Source organism: Erpetoichthys calabaricus (genome assembly GCF_900747795.2).
Source record: "Erpetoichthys calabaricus chromosome 1 unlocalized genomic scaffold, fErpCal1.3 SUPER_1_unloc_22, whole genome shotgun sequence".
NCBI classification, from domain to species: Eukaryota; Metazoa; Chordata; class Cladistia; order Polypteriformes; family Polypteridae; genus Erpetoichthys; species Erpetoichthys calabaricus.
In genome coordinates, this window is record NW_026261588.1 from 2,925,840 (window position 1) to 2,949,716 (window position 23,877).

Genomic DNA, 23,877 nt, shown 5'->3' on the forward strand with positions numbered 1-23,877 from the left:
TCCCCTGGCAAGTTTCCTCCTCCTCCTCCCAACTCTGGCTGTCCAAATGGAGTGAGGCGGCTTCCTTTTATTCAGAGTCGTGGGGTTACTTCCGGGTCAGCGTAATTGTGACCCGGGAGCACTTCCGGGTAAGGTGAAAGCCCTATATAAGAGGGCTCAGCAATTCCTGAAGCACACCTGGTGGCACCCTGGGAACCCAACAGGACTGTGCCGACAAATACCAATTCCCAAACAGCCCTGCCAATTAGCAGTTATGGGGAGATGGCGCCCCTTCAAAAGCCATCTCCCCCTGTCCTTCTATTAGGAGGCATCTGGGCTGGGGAAAGATGCTGGCCGTCCCTTACTCTATCAACTGATTTTATTACTTGTGGTACAAGTCTGTATTTTTAATATTCATGTTACATTTAAATTTCCCCTTGGGATTAATAAAGTTTATCTACTGCGGTGGGTTGGCACCCTGCCCGGGATTGGTTCCTGCGTTGTGCCCTGTGTTGGCTGGGATTGGCTCCAGCAGACCCCCGTGACCCGGTGTTCGGATTCAGCAGGTTGGAAAATGGATGGATGGAAGTTTATCTAATTTGCAGTTATTGGTATTTGCCTCAGCACTCTTAATATAATGAAATATGTTCTACCTTCCAATCCTTAGAAATTTTGCAATGTTCAGAGATTGTCAAAAAATTATGTTGAGGGGTTTATATACATATATTATACTCTCTCACAAACCTCCTTATCATAATTAAATTATTAAGAGACCAATATAAAAATATGCAACTTAAATTTCATGATGAGAACAACTGGGTGTAATGGTAGGTAATGCAGAACAGGTTGATTTTTTACAGAAGGATCTGGACAGCCTCGGGTTTATATGGGGCAGAAGAAATTTAATGTAAATAAATGTAAAGTATTACACATGGATAGTAAAAATGTTAGATTTGAATACACAATGGATGGTCTGAACCTTGAAAGTACCTCTTATAAGCAACGCTTGGGATTTGTAGTGAAATGCTCATTCCTTACATCGAGACAACGGATAGAAGCCATGAATAAGGCTAGCAGGGTGCCAGATCATATAGCGCCCTCATGTGGAGTACACGTCCAGTTAGGTTGTACTTAAACTTTATAAACACACATAGTGAGTGAGGCCTCATCTGGAGTGCTGTCTGCAATTTTGGTCTTCGGGCTACAAAACATATTTTGCAGCAGTAAAGGAAATCTGAAGAAGAGCAACAAGGCTGATTCAGGAGTGGGAGGCCTGCACCATGAGGACAGACCAAAGGAGTTGAGCCTTTTCAGTTTAAGCAGAAGGAGATGAAGATGTCACAAATGATGTTTTTAAAGTGATGAAAGTAATTTGTATGGTGGATGCAATGGAAACTTGATAAGGGTAAATGTCACACAAATGTTAACGACAGACAAATGGAAAAAGTGACCAACCAATGTGGTGGAATGTAGGACTTAAAGAACCTCAAAACCTGGCAATGTTATTTTTGGAATAGATTAGGAGACTAAGATGAGTGAACTTGTTGAGCTGAAGGGCCTGATCTTGTCATATTTGCTCTCATGTTCTAACTGAGGAGCTGATGACCATAGACACAAGACCAGTGGCTTACCTTTAATATGAGCATCAATGGGAGCAGGCTGGAGACTGGCCTGAATGGCCTTCAAGAAGTTTGGTCCTGGAAAGACAACAAGACAGACAGAAGAGACAATTACGGTGCAGATTAACAAAGCTACACAGAATTGCACAGTGAGGTATACAACCAGAAAAATATCAAAAACTAATTGAAAGCCATGAAGGTGCACTTTGTTTGGCCACTATAATCAGTAAATGAATGAAAGCAAAGAGCAAACCACCAATGTGTGTCCACATTAGGAGTCGAAAATGAATTGTCCAGGAAAGAAGACCCTGAAATAACACATTAGACATCATTGGGAGCAGAAGACATATTGTGTGTTTATCATGCTGAGGACAGCAGGAACTCTTTACTGAGGCCTCAGGGGAACAACAAGCTTTATGGGGATTTGACGGGGAAAGTCTGAAAAAACAAACATGGATGAGCAGGAGTGTGAGGATCTGGGGGGCATCTAAAGTTAATGTTTACAGACCCCAACCTGAGTTTTGTGCTGCGACTTCATGTTAAAGAAGGAAAAAAATATTATTACTGATCATCCAGGTGGGATGGAGGTGTAGAATTATGAAGTGTAGAAGGGGAGACATGCAAGTCAAATGTGTGGTCATGACAGGTGGCACTTAGGTGACGGTAGCACACCAGTTAATGAATGATATGATGAGACAGCCGACCCCTTTAAAGACTTTAACAGATACCTAAAAGAGAAAATCTGAGACACTGGATGAAGTGTTGGTATTGATGGCCATCAAGTAGGGGTCTCACTGACAGTAATGTTGTGTTTTGTGGTCCTGTGTCTCTCTTGCTTTCTCTCCTTTTGTGATTTGCACACATTCAGTGTTTCCCTGTCACACAAAACTCCATTAACTCACCGCCCTCTGTCACCTCCTCCAATATTTGTGTCAGGTTTTGTGAAGAAAATCTTACGTTCTTCAGCCAGTGCTTCCCACAGGCTCACCAGTACCACATTGTCCATCTTCATTATGTCACTGATGAAGGACTCCACACCTGCTAGACCCTCTCCTTCTTCTTTGGTTTTGAATCTCTGAAAGACAAGTGAGTGACCAGAGGGCTACTTTAGAAAAGACCACTGGGGGAGCCGAGCAGAGTGCTCAGTAGGGTTTGATGACCAAACAATAACAGAAAGACCCGCTATGAAGGGTCAGACAGTCTCAGAGGATTCTCCTGAGCTTAACATCTCTGCACCTCATTCTGACAGGGAGACCTGCTTACCTTGGCCACATCGTTGGTGAGGATGTTCTTGGTGACCAGGTTCTGCAGGATACTCCTGATGTTGTATTCAATCACATAAGCCAGGTAAGGCTTGTAGTACTCCGTGATCTTGAGGAGATCCTCACGAGAGAAGGTTTGTATTACTTTAGGAAACTTTTGTACTACATCTGTGGAAAGTGGAAATATGAAAATTCAAAAAAACAGTTGTGTTGGAGGCTTAGGGATCAGACCACCTACTGCAGTGTTTCTCCACCTGTGGGGCACAAGAAAAAAATGGAAAATCGAAGTAGAAGCTATTTATTGAAACAAACTCGTTTATTGCAACTGTTTATGGTAGAAAAATCGCTGAAGCACTTCTGGGTCAAGGACTATATAAAGGACTGCTGAGAACCCAGCAAGGGAGCCAGAGTCAGGTGGAGGAAACTTGCTGGGAGGTGTAGATGTAGAGAGAGAGAGAGAGAGAGAGAGAGAGAGAGAGAGAATTGCGACTATTATTGTATTTACTTGTGTTTATTATGGCTGTGGTACTTGGAGGCACTGAAAAAGAAGAAAAAGAAATTGAAAATCTTCTTAGTGCTTTTACCCTGTGTCTTGCATGTCTGTCTGTTGGGTTTAAAGGGGCAACAGTGCCACCTAGTGTTCATATCTGCCCCTCACCTTTTACACACTGTCAGAGATGGCTTTGGTTGTGACCCAGCCGGGACGCCTGGAAGGACCGGAAGGTGGCCTTTATATCTTCCGGGTCACGAGGGGGCAACCGCCCAGGGTTAGGAGAGGACCACGGGAAAGGAACAAGGAGATTCCAACACATTGGGACCCTTGGCCCAGGGAACCCAGGAAACAATTACTTCTGCCACACCCGGGAAAATGGAGGAAGACCCTTCCAGGGACGCCCAGAGTGCTTCCGGGGCAAAGGGCAGCACTTCTGCCACACCAGGAAGTGCTGCTGGAAGGATGTCATCGGACACCTGGAGCACATCCAGGCGGGAATAAAAGGGGCTGCCTTCCTACAATCGAGGAGCTAGAGTCAGGAGCGGGAGCAGGAGCAGGACGAAGCTCCCATAAGGAGAGGAAGGTGGCCAGGGACTGTGATAGAGAAGCCCAAAATAGAGGTGATTGGTGCTGGGGGCACTGTGTGTGCTGTTTGGGACTGTTATGTTGTGGTTTAATAAATGTGTGCTTTTATAAAGATGTGGTTTCCGACTGGTGGTGTCCGGGCAAGTCTCACCACATTTACACATTTATATTAGTAATAAACTAGAAAATCACGTAAAGGTAAATGTGAATGGATGTCAAATGGGGGCACTCTGCTCTTTTTACAGGCTCATCATGGCTCCTAGAAGGAAAACCAAAAAACTGCTGGGCAGCAGACAATAATTAGCTTCATAAGAAAAGAGGAACGGGAACATTTAGTGCTTCAATTTGATGTTCTCATCTTTCTAGCGTCTTTTTGCCCCTTCAGCCTCTGAAATGTTAAGGCTATGCTGGCAAATTGAGTGGATTTAGTAAGTGTCACTGCACTTATAATGCTGTAGATTTCATTTGAAATGGAAAATTGTACTTTTTTTGCTCATCAGTGTATGCTCAGTGACCCATAATGACAAAGAGGCAACAGTTTCCAAATTTATTAAAGTTAAAAAATGAAATTTCACCTTCGTATAAATATTCAGATCCTCTTGCTTGGCACTCCAAATTGTGCTCAAGTGTCTCCTGTTTGCTTTCAGTCACCTCTAAATGTTACAATGTTTAAATGTAAAAGGAGTACCACATTAACAATAGCTTGTCTTAATGCTAGAAAAATCAAAAATAAGGTAAGTGAGTTGGAGTTGTATGCAGCAGAGCATAATTAAGATATTATAGCAATAATGGAAACCTGGCTAAATAACAAAGATGGGGATGAGTGTAACATAGAGGGATACACAGTTTATTAGGAAGGATAGACAGAACAGAAAAGGAGGTGGGGTTGCTGTTTATGCCGAACAGGATTTAAATTTAAGTCTTCTTCAGTTGGATGATGAGCTCCATCTTAGTGAGGACATCTGGCTTTGCCTGGAAAGCATTAGGGATAGAGGTCTTATATTAGGAGTGTGTTATAGACCACCCAATGCAGACAGTAAATTTAACACACATCTTTTTAGTAATATCAAAAAGGCAAGTTTATTGGGGGGTATTATAGTCATGGGGGGATTATCCGAATATTAACTGGGATAACCATACAAATGGAGGAGGACAAGAGCAGGAGTTTTTAGAAGTAATCAGTGACTGTTTGTTAACACAGCATGTTAAAGCACCAACACGGGGTGAAGCCGGTCTGGATTTAGTATTTTGTAATAATCAGGATAGAATTGAGAGTGTAGAGGTGATTGGGCCACTAGGGTCACGTGACCACAATGTAATACAATTCTCAGTATTTTGTAAGAGTGCAGATGCAAAGACTAAAATTGTTAAGTTGAACTTTGTCACATCTGCTCAAAATTAGCCCTACCAAAGTCTAAGGATGATACACTGGGATAAGCTTTTAAGTGTGGAGACAGTCGAGGAGCAGTGGAACAGGTTTAAAAATGTCCTACATATAATGCAGGACAGATACAGACCTAAATTTGGAATTAATATGAAATTAAATAAAGTACACAGTGGGATAATAAAAAAGAAGTTGCAACAGAAAAACAGATAAATAAATCATATAAGACTAATACCTACGAAGTGAATCGTAGGGCGTATGAGAACATGAGGGCAACCATTAAGAAGGATATCAGGGAGGCTAAAAAAGAGAGTTGGAGAGGAATATAGCAGATAAGGCGAAAGACGACCCGAAGAGATTCTTTCAGTATTTTAGTAGTAAAAGAACAGTCAAGGAGGAGGTGAAGTACTTCAGGAATAATAAAGGGGAACTAATAGATACAGACAGTGAAACAGTGGGTGCCGTAAGCATACATTTTTCTGAGACTTCACAAGTGAGCAAGTGGTTAACCTCCCAGAGGTAACAGGGACTACTAAGGAGGTACTGAGGGATTAAGAAATTGTAGAGGGAGAAGTGCTACTCAGATTAAATAAGCTGAGATCAAACAAATCACAAGTCTTAAGTAGGCTAGCGAGGTCAGATATAAAGAGACTGGAGAGATTCCGAAGGACTGGAAAATGGCAAATATCATCCCGTTATATAAAAAGGGTGACAGGGCAGATCCAAGCAACTATAGGCCATTAAGCTTAACATGAAACATCACAGGAAAATTAATGGAAGGAATTATTAAGGATAAGATTGAGCAGCACCTGGCAAGGACAGCAGTTATTAGGAACAGTCAGCATGGGGTCAGAAGCGGGAGGTCGTGTTTTACTAACATTCTGGAATTCTATGAGGAGGCAACAAAAGGATACGATCAAAGTGGAGCAAATGATATTATTGATGTGGACATTCAGAAAGCATTTGATAAGGTGCCACATGTGACGTTGGGAGTTCAGGATGATGTTTGTAGATGGGTGCAGAATTGGCTCAGACACAGGAAGCAGAGGGTGATGGTGCGAGGAACCTCATCAGAACTGGCCGATGTTAAGAGTGGTGACCAGTAACAAGCTGGTTAAGTTTTCAAATGATGCCAAGATAGGTGGATTGGCAGATAATTTAGAATCTGTTGTATCATTACAGAAGGACTTGGACAGCATACAGGCTTGGGCAGATTTGTGGCAGATGAAATTTAATGTCAGTAAATGTAAAGAATTACACATAGGAAGTAAAAAATGTGAGGTTTGAATACACAATGGGTGGTCGGAAAATCGAGAGTCCACCTTATGAGAAAAATTGAGGAGTCATAGTGGACTCTAAGCTATCGACTTCCAGCCAGTGTTCAGAAGCCATTAAGAAGGCTAACAGAATGTCAGGTTATATAGCGCCTTGATGTGTGGAGTACAAATCACAGGAGGTTCTGCTCAGGCTTTATAACACACTGGTGAGGCCTCATCTGGAGTACACTATTAACCTCTAGCATTTTAAACCACTCAAGTACTTTAGGAATAACACACTCAGCAATTCAAGAGACTTACTTATTATTGGCACGAACAACATACGATGTTTTAATGATATCTCAGACCTAAATATTACTTTTGGTCTCCAAGAATACATTTAAACATACAAAGACTCAGCACTCTTGACTATGAGCCATTTATCAGCCAAGAATACCTTCTTTATGTCCTGTTCCTACTATTGAGTGGAGCTCACACCCTCAGCCTTAATAAACCTTGCAGCACAGAGTGTATGGCAAACCTCCGGCTGCACTAGGTGCTCAAAGAAATCTAATTTATTATTTCATTCACTCTATAGACATTAAGACAAAGCATAGAAAATTAAAAGCATTTTAATGGAACACTTTTTTTTCACGCAAAGAGCATCACAATTACTGCAACGCTGATCATTTTACACACTGCCAATGAACTGTAAAAACTACTGGAACAATCTCTTGTTATATATACAAAGGTGCAAGTGACGCCATTGATGATAAACTCAGTAAATCACCGAGCCAACTGCACTTGAACTGGCTGCACGCAGAGGCCAACGCCGACGCTGGCAGGTTAGTCTAGTGCAGTGGTCCTCAATCCCAGTCCTGGAGGGCCGCAGTGGCTGCAGGTTTTTGTTCAAACCCGGTTGCTTAATTAGAAAGCAATTCTTGCCAATAATTTAAAGTCATGGCTTGTTAGTTGCTTTAACTCTGCTAGATCAGGTCATTCTTATATTCTGGATTTTCTTTCCCTTTCTAAGGATATCATCTAAATGATTTGAAGGATAAAATGGATGAGTAGTTCTCAGTCTTTCACTTTTTCCTCTTCAATTTCCTTCCAAGTATTTAATTTAACCCAACAGTACGTGATAAACACACACAGGTATCAATGGTAACAAGCTAAATGGAGAAATGCTGGTCTCTTTTGTCATTTGCATGTTATTGCTAATTAGGAGCAATTAAAAACCGAGAATATGGCTGTTTAAGACTAAAAGAAGCAACGAAGCGTTCAAAATCTTAACGAGCGAGACCACTAAAGTGAAACAGAAGTGTCACTTGAGCAATAAGTGCTTCTTATTAAGTAATTGGGTTGGAGCAAAAACCTGCAGCCACCGCGGCCCTCCAGGACCGTGATTGAGTACCCCAGGTCTAGTGCACAATCCCAGGGACAGTGATGCTGATTTACTAGGGGGCGCCAGTGGTCATGAGCTGGCTGCTCAACAAATGCATGGCACGGACTGATCAGCTCCGACGTTCTGGCAAATTGCAATGGGAACCAACGATAGTCGGTTGTAGTGTTCAACAAATGTATGTCGCCGAGTATACTCGGCTGGCAAAGTGCAATGGGGTCCGAATACTCTCATAGCCGGTTGCAGTGGTTAAAGGGTTAACACGGGTGTTGAACCTCCTCTTCATCAACAGCATTTATTTCTGTAGCTCATTTTTCTTACTATACGTGGAGCTCGGAGTGCTTTACAAGATTTGAAGAAAGGCAATTGTAAACTTGAGGTTTTAGGGTTACTTGGCATCTCACCCAGAGGTGGACTTCTTCAAACCTCAATGCAGTAAGATTAATTGTAAATACAGTCTTACTTTTAAAATTTGTTCAAGCTTAAGATAAGTTGGATCCAAATTCAATCGTTGCTAAATGGCGGTGCCCTCTCAAGGCTACTCAAACCTTAGCCTGGTACTGTTATGGCTGACCAACGTTGCCTTCAGCTCTCTGCTACATTTTCCCTGACTCCTTCCCCATCACATTACCTGACTTTCTGTTGTGGGGTATGTCAGTCAGTCAGTCAGTCAGTCATTCTCCAACCCACTAAATCCTAACTACAGGGTCACGGGGGTCTGCTGGAGCCAATCCAAGGGCGCAAGGCAGGACACAAATCCCGGGCAGGGTGCCAGCCCACCCCAGAGCTCACATACCCACACACACCAAGCACACACTAGAGACAATTTAGGAACACCAAGGCACCTAACCTGCATGTCTTTGGACTGTGGGAGCACCCGGAGACACAGGGAAAACATACAGACTCCACGCAGGTAGGACCCGTGACGTGAAACCAAGGCCTCCTTACTGTGAGGCAGGAGCGCTACCACTGCGCCACCATGCTGCCCGAAAATCATTGTATTTGCCTGTTTAAATTTCACAAGCATATAACGTCTAATACATACAGTGCATCCAGAAAGTATTCACAGCGCATCACTGTTTCCACATTTTGTTATGTTAAAGCCTTATTCTAAAATGGATTAAATTCATTCAGAATTCTACACACAACACCCCATAATGACAACGTGAAAAAAGTTTACTTGAGATTTTTGCAAATTTATTAAAAATCCAAAAACTGAGAAATCCCATGTCCATAAGTATTCACAGCCTTTGCTCAATACTTTGTCGATGCCCCTTTGCAGCAATTCCAGCCTCAAGTCTTTCTGAATATGATGCCACAAGCTTGGCACACCTATCCTTGGCCAGTTTGGCCCATTCCTCTTTGCAGCACCACTCAAGCTCTATCAGGTTGGGTGGGAAGCATTGGTGCACAGCCATTTTAAGATCTCTCCAGATATCTTCAATCGGATTCAAGTCTGGGCTCTGGCTGGGCCACTCAAGGACATTCACAGAGTTGTCCTGAAGCCACTCCTTTGATATCTTGGCTGTGTGCTTAGGGTCGTTGTCCTGCTGAAAGATGAACCGTCACCCCAGTCTGAGGTCAAGAGCGCTCTGGAGTAGGTTTTCATCCAGGATGTCTCTGTACATTGCTGCAGTCATCTTTCCCTTTATCCTGACTAGTCTCCCATCCCCACAGCATGTTGCCACCACCACGATGCTTCACTGTAGGGATGGTATTGGCCTGGTGATGAGCGGTGCCTGGTTTCCTCCAAACGTGACGCCTGCCATTCACACCAAAGAGTTCAATCTTTGTCTCATCAGACCAGAGAATTTTCTTTCTCATGGTCCGAGTGTCCTTCAGGTGCCTTTTGGCAAACTCCAGACGAGCTGCCATGTGCCTTTTACTAAGGAGTGGCTTCCATTTGGCCACTCTACCATACAGGCCTGATTGGTGGATTGCTGTAGAGATAGTTTTCCTTCTGGAAGGTTCTCCTCTCTCCACAGAGGACCTCTGGAGCTCTGACAGAGTGACCATCAGGTTCTTGGTCACCTCCCTGACTAAGGCCCTTCTCCCCCAATCACTCAGTTTAGATGGCCGGCCAGCTCTAGGAAGAGTCCTGGTGGTTTCGAACTTCTTCCACTTACAGATGATGGAGGCCACTGTGCTCATTGGGACCTTCAAAGCAGCAGAAATTTTTCTGTAACCTTCCCGAGATTTGTGCCTCGAGACAATCCTGTCTCAGAGGTCTACAGACAATTCCTTTGACTTCATGTTTGGTTTGTGCTCTGACATGAACTGTCAACTGTGGGACCTTCTATAGACAGGTGTTTGCCTTTCCAAATCATGTCCAGTCAACTGAATTTACCACAGGTGGACTCCAATGAAGCTGCAGAAACATCTCAAGGATGATCAGGGGAAACAGGAGGCACCTGAGCTCAATTTGGAGCTTCATGGCAAAGGCTGTGAATGCTTATGTACATGGGATTTCTCAATTTGTTTATTTTTAATAAATTTGCAACAATCTCACGTAAACATTTTTCACGTTGTCATTATGGGGTGTTGTGTGTAGAATTCTGAGGAAAAAAATGAATTTAATCCATTTTGGAATAAGGCTGTAACATAACAAGATGTGGAAAAAGTGATGAAGCGCTGGGAATACTTTCCGGATGCTCTGTACATTGTCAACACATTGAGGCTTTAAAACAGTTTACATTCAAAAAGATCCATCATCAGGTCTGTTCTCACCACACAGAGTGTCAATGTCTTCATCAGGTCTCCTTTTCCTGGAGTCGTCTTCACTCATCTTTTGATTTGGTGATCTGAATGGCAGTTGGTCTTCCTTGAGGGCTCCTGTCCCCAAACTTAATGTGACCTCTCAGCAGACGGGGCCTGCGGAAACAAAACACCAAAAGAGGACATTAAAATAACTAAGGACGAGAGCTGAGCAGTGGGAGGGCAGACTCGTGTCTGTTACCATTTTGACATGAGGGACTGAAACTCTACAAACATCTGAGTTTTTTAAAAAAAAACCTGACAACAGACTCAGGAACTGAAAGTCGAAGGTTTGATGTGAACCTCTGACGCTGTGATCCACAATCTTACCGAGGCCTCAGAATTCAATTAGGACGCGTGACACCTTTGGGACACATGGATTCAATGGCGGAGTCTTCTTGGTGAGGAGTCTGTAGCACCCTTAATGTTAATTTGAGGATACGCCAACTTGCAAGGGTGAAGTAAGAGGAGGCTCTCAGTACTCAGGTGACCTCACATCACGTGACAGCCATTGTGTACACACTGATGTTCTCTTTAGAGTATTGAAGATTTTGGCGTTGACGTATCTCGGCCTGATATTTATGTGTCAGATGCCCAACGACATCAGTGACACCTCTCATTGACAAATCTGCGTTTAGCACATACGTCTTGTTAATGTAGCAGGTAGATAAATCAATTAATGTAATGAATTTGAAAATGTGTTTTAGGGTGACAAGTAAAAATAAAAATCTTGATTCACTTTCTTTGGTAATTACAGCCTGCTCGCCATCAACCTGCCTAGCCCCCCTCACACACAAGATGGTAGCCGAGGTCTAAAACGGGCAGCATCTCCTCAGTCATTTGGAAGTGGATCAGTTATACAAAGTCTGACATCGAACAGACCACCGTCCATTGTAAAGTCTATGGCAGCTACAGGAAATTTTCTTTCCGCATCTCCGTCAGAGGCTCGTAGACGAGTAATGTCACAAAGGCGCGGTCACGTGAAAAGACGGACCTACTAGAGCCGATGGAGAAAGTTTGTGCGTTTGTTGACCAAATGTAACTTCTTATGTGCATATCAAGTTTTAAAGGCTAGAGAGGTGGGCTGGTGCCCTGCCCGGGGTTTGTTTCCTGCCTTGCGCCCTGTGTTGGCTGGGATTGGCTCCAGCAGACCCCTGTGACCCTGTAGTTGTGATATAGCGGGTTGAATAATAGATGGATGGAGGTTAGAGAGAAAATTGTTCTGAATTAACAGTCATGTTGATCCGTTACTTAGTGTTTATCCGTGACGTGCGGGGAGGTCCATTGCTGGTGACTCCTTCAGAGTCAGATTTACAAATATATGAACCCCAAAGAGTCACAAATTCACTATTCAAGTGGCAGCCAGCAGGCACATGGACTACTGGCTGTCAGGGGCGTGTGGTCAGGGGAGGCAGGTATCGCAAAAAGAAAAAAAATGAATAACGATAACATAAAATAAAATTGTCCACTGTATTCTGTATGATTGCAATAACTGATGATTTTATAGTCAAAAAAAAATCCCTGAACTGGCGCATCTTCTGTTCAATTACAGGGGAGCAATGAGTGGCGCGGCAGTGACGAGAATCACCTCACCTCGGACTGCACTCTCCCTCACACACTGACGGGGTTGATGCTTGCTGCTGTCCCTCTAATTTGCATCATTTTACAGTCAACATCGCCTGTTCAAATACAGCGGAGAAACACGAGGTACGTCAGCGATGAGAATCACCTCACCTCGGACTGCCTGCGAATAGCGCGTGCCTGTTGCCGTCTCTCTCTGTACGTCGCCCATATAAGGTTTGCAAACACGTTTATTATACACGCGGCCTTTCCACAGTCTGGCGAATATCTTTAATGAATGTGTGTGACATATTTAGTCTCGCTGATCGGACATTACTTCCTCTTGTGTTAGGGTCTGCACCGACCCGTTTTAAATTTTAAATGAATACAAGAATCACATAAATTTGTTTATTGCATCAAGGCTTTTTGACTTTGTCAGGAACCTCTATTTCAACAAAATAAATAAAAAAAAAAATATTTTTACTAAATTATAAAATGCTCTGGTTGAAATTATGACCTTTGTGTTGTTAGGGTCGGTTTCGACCCAGTTATGATAATACGATGATAAAGCAATAATTCGAGCCAAAACTGAAATCCTAAGTGCACTGTCAGCTGACACACTGACCACCAGCTCCTCTCCTAATCATGTGACCTTTCTCATTTTGCGTGGCTTTCCAGTAGACCTGCACAAAGACGGGCAGTCCAGACATGTGAGGTGAATTCACTCATTTGAGTGGCCATTTGACTTGCAGAGTGCACATTTACAATTTGCAGCATGCAAAAATGAGAAGAAGATTTACAGTGAGCCAAGTTCTGGATCATATTTTTGGTGAAAATGAAGGAGAGGACACAGAGCAGCATAGCGATTCAGATGAGCAGGTTTCTGAGGAGGAAGACAATGTGGAGTATCTTGCAGAAGACACAGACACATCTGATGAGTCGGATGAGGAGGTCACTGGTGCTGAAGCTGCTCCTGCTGAAAGATTCAAGTCCAAAAATGGTAAGATCTTTTGGAGCTCAGTACCTCATGATGTACATGGCAGGGCAGCTGCTGTAAATGTCATCAAAGTGACCCCTGGAATCACAAGGTTTGCTCTGACCAGAGTCAGTGACATCAAAACATGTTTTGAGCTATTTATGCCATTGTCACTAAAAAGAATCATCATTACTATGACGAACCTTGAAGGAAAAAAAGTCCATGGCAACATGTTGAAAGACATTGATGAGGAATACCTGGATGCTTTCATTGGTGTTCTTCTTCTTGCTGGAGTGTACAGATCCTACAATGAGGCCACTGATAGTCTATGGGACGCATCAACAGGCAGAAATATTTTCCGGGCAACAATGTCACTTCAGACATTTCAAATGATATCAAGAGTCCTCAGATTTGACAACAGAGAGACCAGAGTGAGATCTGACAAGCTTGGTCCCATCAGGGATGTCTGGGAGAGATGGGTGCAGCTCCTTCCGCTGATGTTCAACCCAGGGCCAGAGGTGACAGTGGATGAACGTCTTGTCCCTTTTCGAGGAAAATGCCCCTTCCGGCAATACATACCCAGTAAGCCAGGGAAATATGGCATAAAAATCTGGGCAGCCTGTGACGCAAGAACCAGCTATGCCTGGAATCTACAGATTTACACAGGCAAAGCTGCGAGTGGCATCCCTGAGAAAAACCAAGGAAAACGTGTGGTCCTCGATATGACCACTGGACTGCAGGGTCACAATATCACTTGTGACAATTTATTTACCAGCTATGACCTCGGACAAGAACTTCTCAAGAGGAAACTTACCATGGTGGGAACAGTGAAGAAAAACAAACCTGAGTTGCCTGCTGAAATCTTGCAGGTGAAGGACACGGCCCCACTTTCCTCAAAGTTTGCTTTTACAGACACCACCACTGTTGTCTCATATTGTCCAAAAAGAAACCGGAATGTGATACTCATGTCTACTCTTCACAAAGACGCACCTGTATCATCAGGAAGTGACAAAAAGCCGACAATTATCCACGACTATAACAAAAACAAAGGAGGAGTGGACAACCTGGACAAGCTGACAGCCACATACACATGCCAGCGAATGACCAGAAGATGGCCAATGGTTGTGTTTTACAACATCCTTGATGTGTCTGCATATAATGCATTTGTGTTGTGGAGCCACATCCACCAAGGGTGGAACTCAACAAAAAAAAAACAAGCGGAGACTGTTTCTTGAGGAGTTGGGAAATTCCCTTGTCAAGCCACACATTAGGCGAAGGGAACGGGTGCCCCGAGACCCAGACGACAGCTGCAGAGCTCACCCAGCACTCCATCCTCACCATCAGCAACACAGAGAGAATCTGCATCAGCATCCTCCTCAGCCAGCCCTGCCTCAACACCAACCGAAACAGCAACAACCCCAGTCAGGCCGCCTGATTCGAAAAGAAAGAGGTGTCAGGTCTGCCCAAGCAGTAAGGACAGAAAGACAAATGTATTGTGTTTCAACTGCAAGAAATATCTCTGCAAAGAACACTCAAAAAGTGTCACTAAACACACACATACACAAGCGTGTTCTTACACAGAGGTTTTTACTCTGATTTAGCTTTGTATTAGTTTTGGAACTTGTAATTGGTTTCTATTTGTTTGATTTTCTTGATTGGTTTTTGTTTATTTGACCATGCAAATATATATTTTGTGTCATGACCTGTTCTGCTTTTCATTTTTTTCAGTTTATATTAAAGTTCTATTGCTGAAAAAAATATTTTTTTGCCTTTTCTTGATGTAAATATCTATGGGTCAAAATTGACCCGTAACACCATAGATGTCACTTTAGTTATTAATATTAAAATGAAAAAATAAATTATAAATATAGTAAAAAAAATAAATAATAAATATAGTAAACAAATGTTTTTAAGAGATGTGTTCTATACCCCTCAGTATTAGTCAGGTAACACAAGAACCTTTTATTTATTAATATGATTCTCTTGAGGTTCATTTTACCATTTTTTTAAATTGAAATCAAGGGGTATACTGACAAAAAAAGGCCCAGAGGCCTACACCAAAAGTATTAAAACCAACATTTTCATGGATAAGGAAGCCTAACAAGGTAACCAAGAGATGAGAAACAAATTGGATGATAGCTTATTGTTTTTAGTGCATTTTATAGCTGATTTAATACACGGGTCAAAACCGACCCGTTAACATAAGAGATGATAACAGAAAGCTAACACAAGAGGAAGGTTAAAACGCTGTGAAAAGGCACAATGTGAGTAATACACACAGTACCGATGGTGCCCTGAAGAGGGCGCATGTGAGCCCAACAGGTGCTCCTTGCTGCTGTTCTTCTCCGCAGAGGCGCCGATAAGTCAGCGACATCAGAAAGTCACGTGCACTGTGGCGGGCCGTTTATTTTTATTTTTTGTTTCGACGGACTGCCAAAATCCATCCATTCATTTTCCAACCCGCTGAATCCGAACACAGGGTCACGGGGGTCTACTGGAGCCAATCCCAGCCAACACAGGGCACAAGGCAGGGACTGACTGCCAAAATGAAAGATTAAAACTTTTTAAACTAAAGGAAAATAAGGAGGGACTTTTACAAGAAACTGAAGGAGATTCTCATGGAGATGGATAGGCGCATGGACTTCATTAACCATAAACGGTTTTCAATTTTTATAAAAAATGGGATCAGACTAAGAAAAAGACAATCCAACATTTTAAAAATAAAATTTTGACCTTAAATAAAATATTCTTTTGTTCTTCTTGTTATCCTTTTGTTGAACAGTCTGCATTAAAATTGATTAAAACGTCCGTCCGTCCATCCATCCATTATGCAAACCGCGATATCCTAACACAGGGTCACAGGGGGTCTGTTGGAGCCAATCCCAGCCAACACAGGGCACAAGTCAGGAAACAAATCCCGGGCAGGGTGCCAGCCTACCGCAGTTGATTAAAACATCAGAATTAAAAGCTTTTAACAACTAAATATTTCAATAAAGGTTAAAATTGAAATCCGTTTTTTTTTGTACACCACTCAATACTTTCATTTGTATTGAACGAGTGTGACTTGTGGAATCGCAACGGCGAATTTGGAACACATGATAATAATTTCAAGGTATTCAAAGCGCTTTGCAAATGCGTTCTCTCCGCCCTGTGCCGCCTTTATAAATGTAACGTTCTTTCTTAACCAAGTATGTGCCTTTCCTAGGTGTGTGTGTGTGTGTGTGTAAAGTATGTGTGTGTGTGTATGAAATTGCAACGTCAAATTTAGAGCACATGGGGTGAGGGGCAAACGCGCTCTCTCCGTTCTATCTTAAACAAATTTACAACAACAACAACATTTATTTATATAGCACATTTTCATACAAAAAGTAGCTCAAAGTGCTTTACATAATGAAGAGAAGAAAAATAAAAGACAAAATAAGAAATTAAAATAAGACAACATTAATTAACATAGAAAGGAGTAAGGTCCGATGGCCAGGGTGGACAGAAAAAACAAAAAAAAACTCCATAAGGCTGGAGAAAAAAATAAAATCTGTAGGGGTTGCAGGCCACGAGACCACCCAGTCCCCTCTGGGCATTCTACCTAACCCTCTACCTAACCCTAACCTAACTTAATTTACAAATATATAAACCCAAAAGAGCAGTTTATTCACTATTCAATTGGCAGCATGCACCGGTAACTACCGGTTATGTTTCATACATACACACACATACAATATATACACTGTATACACATACATATACACACACATATATGTGGAACCTTGGTTTGCGAGTAACTTGATTTATGAGTGTTTTGCAAGACGAGCAAAAATTTGTAATAAATTTTGACTTGATAAACGAGCGAGGTGTTGCAGTACGAGTAGTATGTATACTCTTTGTCTGCTGAGCGTCATGTGATCACAAGTGAGTTGATGGTTCTTCTCTCACTCTCGCTGCGAGATTGTGGTCAATCGTCTCCTATTCTCCGTCTGAGTCGGCGTGCCTCACTCATATAGTAAATATCCGTACGAGCGTAGACTGTTTATAACAGCATTAGCATTGTGACTGTGTGTGCGCGCGCGCGCGTGTGTATGTGTGCGTGTGTGTGCTCGCGTGCGCGTGTGTGCTCGCGCGCAGATGTGTGCTGTGACGTGCGAGTCCCCGTCTTGCACACTAAGACACAAAGCTGAGTCAACACCAGCTTTATTCAGCTTGAAACAGACACAGCAGTCAGGCAGTGCCCTGCACATTTATAATGCTCCTTGTTCTTTATATCACCCATCGACGGCAGGTGCTTATAGCATGTCCGCCATCTTTTCAGATTCGCTTTTACAGCGAACTGCTGCAGCGCTGGGAGACTGCGATTGCTTTCGGACGCTCTTCTGCGTGTGGTCCCGTTGGGTGGAATTCCACAAGAGTTTAGAAACTCACTCACACCAGCCAGGATTCTTTTCAAAGGTAAAGTGCAGGGGGGTATTTTTCGTACGTGGATTACTCGCTTAGCCGGATGTAATTGTTGACGATTTGGCCTGATCCTGATCTGTCGGTTTTTTTTAAACTATTGCTGGAAGTGTTGTCATAGCAACACATCCAAATCCGCAAACCTGCTCGGAGCAGTTTGTTCTACGTAAACAAGGATTAGTTCACACACGTGATCAGTGACGGTTGCGTGGAAGTCATCCAGTCAGGGCTTCGCCGTTCATGAATGAGCGACCAATTGATAACGGTGCGCAAATTATAAGAAGAGAATTTCATATAATGAGGGTTTCGCGTGATCGGCAAGATCCTTTTATTGAAATTCTTTTCGAAAGATACCACTTTAGCCGAGGGGGAATATTGTACCTCAAAGATTTATTAGCTCCGTATATTCAAAGTCAAACTCGGCAAACTCGGGCTCTCACAACCACACAGACAGTAGGCATTGCTTTGAGGTTTCTTGCAAGCGGCACTTTATATACTGTAGGCGATGCAGAAAATCAATCTAAACGTACAGTTTGCCAGGCAATTCGTAAAGTCTGTTTGGCTCTGAAACATTTCCTTCAGGTTTTCATTGTGTTTCCTGGACACCTGCGTGTGCAGACAATAAAAGAGGCGTTTCATGCCATTGCAGGTAGGTTATACATAGGCTAAAACACCCACAGTTCAATGAAGAATCTCACAATCAGCCTAACATTCTCATTACCAGGATTTCCAAATGTGATTGGGGCACATGGGACTGATCAGAGTGGAGTTTGATCAAACATTATTTGGAAAATGTACCTCTCCTCCTGATGAATAATCAGACACAGTGTCTTCATCAAATATTTGACCTTCGTTAATATCTCCTTGGTCAGACACAGGTTCAAGGGATATGACATTCCCTGCAACTGACCCAACAAAAAAAAGAGGGCTATATGGAACATACCTATAGCACACATGGAGGACAAATATATACAATGACCATCCTTTACCTGAAATGTAGTGACCACTGCATCCTGCCACTGGTTCTGAGGAGGAGCTTCCCCCTGGAATGCCCTCAGAAACAGGGCGATGGGCATTTTGCTGGAGAGCCAACTTTTCTGCAGGGGTTAGGTCTGGAGCTCGTGGACCTCCACCTGTTTTTTGCTTGTCTGCCTCCTTATTAGCTTTAAAATTAATGTTTTTTATATTATATATGATTCTTTATGTCAACAATTCTTTAAATAGTTATATACCAATATTTACCAGTTTGAAGTATATTCTTGTACTTCACTTTAACCTGTTCCCGTGTTCTCCTTGTGCTAACGTTTGATCTGGAATTATGACATATTAAATAATTAATCTGACACATAGGAAATGAAACGCTGCATTCAGTAAGTACAATGTACACTACTTAGTGTTTAATTTTTTCGGCCACTTTTTGCCAGCCGTCTTTTCTGGTCTGGGCTGCTTTTGCAGTGTTACCGCTTGTGCGTATTAAATCTTGAAATTCTTCATGTCCTTCGAATAAAAGGTCTCGCTCCGCTTATGTGAAAAAAAAAATGCGCCCGTTCTTTCGTCATTTTGTTGCAGCCTATCAATGACTTGCTGATCATGTTTTCTAGACTCAATATATATGGGCTTTTCACTCAGCGCGGGCGCGCGCATTCATCTCGTATGATTAGATCCAGCTACACTAATCTAATACACGGCTGCGTTTAAAAAACCGACTTATCCCGGATGAGTGTCACCGGCATTAACTTATCCAAGATGAGGCACCTCTCCTGATTTCGGATGATTTAAGCGACATACGGAAAATAACCCCCTGAACAGCCCAAAAATCCCAGTTGCTATAATCATTTCTTATCATCCTGATCTCGCTCAACTCGGCTCATTCGCTGCTCCTTCCGACTCCCTTCATCAATACCATTCTGTAAAATAAAGGATATTTGTACTCTAATATAGATTCCGCCTGTAAATTATAGGGATATTGTATTAAATCTTTAAGAGATGTTGTGTATCAATATGGATATAAACCTGTTACGCTGCCGCATTCAAGTTGAATGCCAATACCTTACTTTGATATTGTGCCGCTATAGTGCCATCTATTGGACGTTTCCTGTATTGCATTGTGAAACAACATTTATATGTGTTGTGGGCTGGTAACATCACTTCAAGAGACGCCCACCAAATCAACACACCAACTAAAAGGGCAGACTTATTTATATGATGCACTCTGACTCTCTGGTGGTTGTAGCAAAGGAGATAATGAAGATTAAACTGAGTGCCATTATAAACAAAGCCGTGCATTTTCTCTGTGACACGACAAACATGGAGGACTTTCAGCCAACGAATAATTCAGCAGAAGTGCGTCAAAAATCACCACTGGGGGGTCCTTTATACCAACAGCAATACGTCTGCATAGCACCTCAATGGGACTGGGACAGCCAGGTCCGAAGTTTTCTTTAATCTTCTTGCTTAGTGTGTGTGTTGAGACCAATGTATGTGTACGTATTTATTTATTTATTTATTTAAAGAACTTCTGCAAAAACCCAAATTTCCTCTTTGTCTGTCTGTCTAAATGTCCCCTACTATGAAGTTCGCTCATGGTCAGCTGCCTCCTGACGACCCCCCAACATCAACAAGTATCCCTGGACTGCTTAGTGCTCCTACCCATCAATGTCTGCAGTCGGGCTGATCCACAGGCACCTATGCTTTGAATTTCCCTTTGGGATTAGTAAAGTTTATCCAATTTAATCAACTACACGTATCAGACATAATGAAATGTAAAATGTAGAATGATAAATGGATCAAGACATCTGCGGAAAAAACAAACAAAACTAAACAAATAATGGCCTCCCTGGTCCGTCGGTATTTTTATAACGGGACCGCACCCCAACCACATCCACAAAGAAAAGAAAGTCATTTACCTCAAGTGGCCGATTATTTCACAGACCGGAGGACAAGAAGGTCGATCTCAAAATTGCAAAAATGAAAACAGAACGAAAATTCATAAATCCGATGGCCAGAGAGATGACCATAAATGGCTGACGTGTCCTTTCTCTGCTAAAGATAAGTTTCGATTTCGCAGAAACTGTACTCCCTAAAAAGGCAGGAATTTCATGGAATGTGGAAGATTGCCAGTGTAACGCTAAACACCGCCACCTAGCGTTCGCGAGGTACAATTGGGGCTCATGACGGCAGCCCAGACTCCTTTATGTCCATAGCGGCACAGACAGTAAGTGTTGTAAACCCAAACCGCATCTCGTCATCTCAAACCGGGTGAGGGCGGCCGACGAACAAGCAGCTCAGCCCTGACTTCTCCGACACCACAGATGTCAGCTCTTGCTGGAGAATCCCCAGACCAGTCGGGAATGCAGTTCTTTCAGTGTGTCCTGTGTGTGCCAGGACCCGTCCGGAGAAACTCCATCCTTACGATGTCCCCAAAAATACGTCATCAAGACCCCGAGTCCAAGCGGCTGAAATGAGGTTTGTCCGCAGGGCCGACGCCTCGTGAGTGAAGTGACGTGTGCAGTGGAAGCGGCCGGACCTGCTTGGCATATCATCATCATCATCCAATGTCAAATCCACTCTGTCAGTAAACGCTGGCACACCTTTCAGTCAATCACCCCAAAGACGACCTTAAGCTCTCTTATGATCCATCGTTGCGAGACTGCGCTTTCAGGCGACACAGAAGCCTCCATTGATTCTCCGAGCTGGTAAACTCGGCAGCGACACTCACGTCTCTCGTTTTTTCTTTGTGAATTTGTTCAACTACCTCGTCTAAATAATTTTTCAGAATCGTTTTCAGATTCAAACGTATTATAGAGTACGGCCAATAACAAGGCAACTTTCTCACTCACCGCATTTAGATCAGATACACAAAAACGTCGGTTTAAAAATTCCCGATGGGGAGCGGGGTTTGGTTAGAAAGTAAACTGAAGTTGTTGATTACTGGAATTCACCTCGCCGGAGCCTGAGCGGCACTAACACGGTGTGTACTGAATGAGCGATCACAGCAGAGTGCCGCTGCGCTTTATTCATTGACCGAGTTAACGATCTTGACTGCTGAATAACGTCAAAATCAATCAATCAATCAATCAATCAATCAGAAGGGCTGTCGTCAACAGGCGCAGTCACAGGATGTGAAAAACGGAAGAAAAAGTCGCAATACAGAAGCTCAGTGCAAGTTATTTATAACAACTTTAACAGAACTGAGGGTTATTTTTCGTACGTGGATTAATCGTTTAGCCAGATGTAATTGTTGATGATTTGGCCTGATCCTGGATCCTGGATTCGATTTTTCGAAACTCTTGCTGGATGTGTTGTTATAGAAACACATCCTAATCCTCAAACCTGCTCGATGTAATCAAGGATTAGCTCACACACGTAATCAGTGTCCGTGCGTGGAATTCATTCAGTCAGGGCTTCGGCGTTCATGAATGAGCGACCAATTGATATCGGTGCTCAAATTATACGAAGAGAATTTCATATAGAGAGGAGTTTACGCGATCGGCAAGATCCTTTATTGCTCCCGGAGGAAATTCTTTTCAAAAGATACCGCTTTAGCCGAGGGGGAATATTGTACCTCAAAGATTTATTAGCTCCGTATATTCGAAGTCAAACTCGGCGAAGTCGGGCTCTCACAACCACACAGACAGTAGGCATTGCTTTGAGGTTTCTTGCAAGCGGCACTTTTTTATATACTGTAGGCGATGCAGAACATCTATCGAGAAAAGTGCAGTTTGCCAGGCAATTCGTAAAGTCTGTTTGGCTCTGAAATATTTCCTTCAGGTTTTCATTGTGTTTCCTGGACACCTGCGTGTGCAGACAATAAAAGAGGCGTTTCATGCCATTGCAGGTAGGTAATACACAGGCTAAAACACTCACAGTTCCACGAAGAATCTCACAATCAGCCTAACATTCTCATTACCAGGGTTTCCAAATGTGATTGGGGCACATGGGACTGATCAGAGTGGAGTTTGATCAAACATTATTTGGAAAATGTACCTCTCCTCCTGATGAATAATCATACAAAATGTCTTCATCAAATATTAGACCTTCATCAATATCTCGTTGGTCAGACACAGGTTCAAGGGATATGACATTCGCTGCAACTGACCCAACAAAAAAGAGGGCTATATGGAACATACCTATGGCATACATGGAGGACAAATATATGCAATGACCATCCTTTACCTGACCACTGCATCCTGCCACTGGTTCTGAGGAGGAGCTTCCCCCTGGAATGCCCTCAGAAACAGGGCGATGGGCATTTTGCTGGAGAGCCAACTCTTCTGCAGGGGTTAGGTCTGGACCGCGTGGACCTCCACCTGTTTTTTGCTTGTCTGCTTCCTTATTAGCTTTAAAATTAATGTTTTTTTATATTATATATGATTATTTATGTCAACAATTCTTTAAATAGTTATATACCAATATTTACCAGTTTGAAGTATATTCTTGTACTTCACTTTAACCTGTTCCCATGTTCTCCTTGTGCTCACATATGACATATTAAATAATTAATCTGACACATAGGAAATGAAACACTGCATTCAATAAGTACAATGCACACTACTTAGCGTTTAATTTGACGGCCACTTTTTGCCAGTTGTCTTTTCTGGTCTGGGCTGCTTTTGCAGTGTTACTCCTTGTGCATATTCCATCCATCCATTATCTAACCCGCTGAATCCGAACACAGGGTCACGGAGGTATGCTGAAGCCAATCGCAGCCAACACAGGGCACAAGGCAGGAACCAATCCCAGGCAGGGTGCCAACCCACCGCAGGACACACACAAACACACACACACACCAAGCACACACTAGGGCCAATTTAGAATCGCCAATCCACCTAACCTGCATGTCTTTGGGAAGAAACCGGAGAGCCCGGAGGAAACCACGCAGACACGGGGAGAACATGAAAACTCCACGCAGGGGAAGCGAACCCAGGTCCCCAGGTCTCCCAACTGCGAGGCAGCAGCGCTACCCACTGCGCCACCGTGCCGGCCCCTTGTGCGTATTAAATCTTGAAATTCTTCATGTCCTTCGAATAAAAGGTCTCGCTCCGCTTATGTGAAAAAAAAAGCGCCCGTTCTTTCGTCATTTTGTTACAGCCTATCAGAGACTTGCTGATCGTGTTTTCTAGACTTAATATATATATGGGCTTTTTACTCAGCGCGGGCGCGCA

The 23,877-nt window shown here is 43.0% G+C and overlaps 1 protein-coding gene across 3 annotated transcripts in view; it reads left to right on the top strand.

Moving 5' to 3' along the window:
* The window catches only part of LOC114669326 (zinc finger protein OZF-like), a 523,681-nt gene that overhangs the window by 211,124 nt on the left and 288,680 nt on the right, over positions 1–23,877 (top strand). The window lies entirely within an intron of this gene.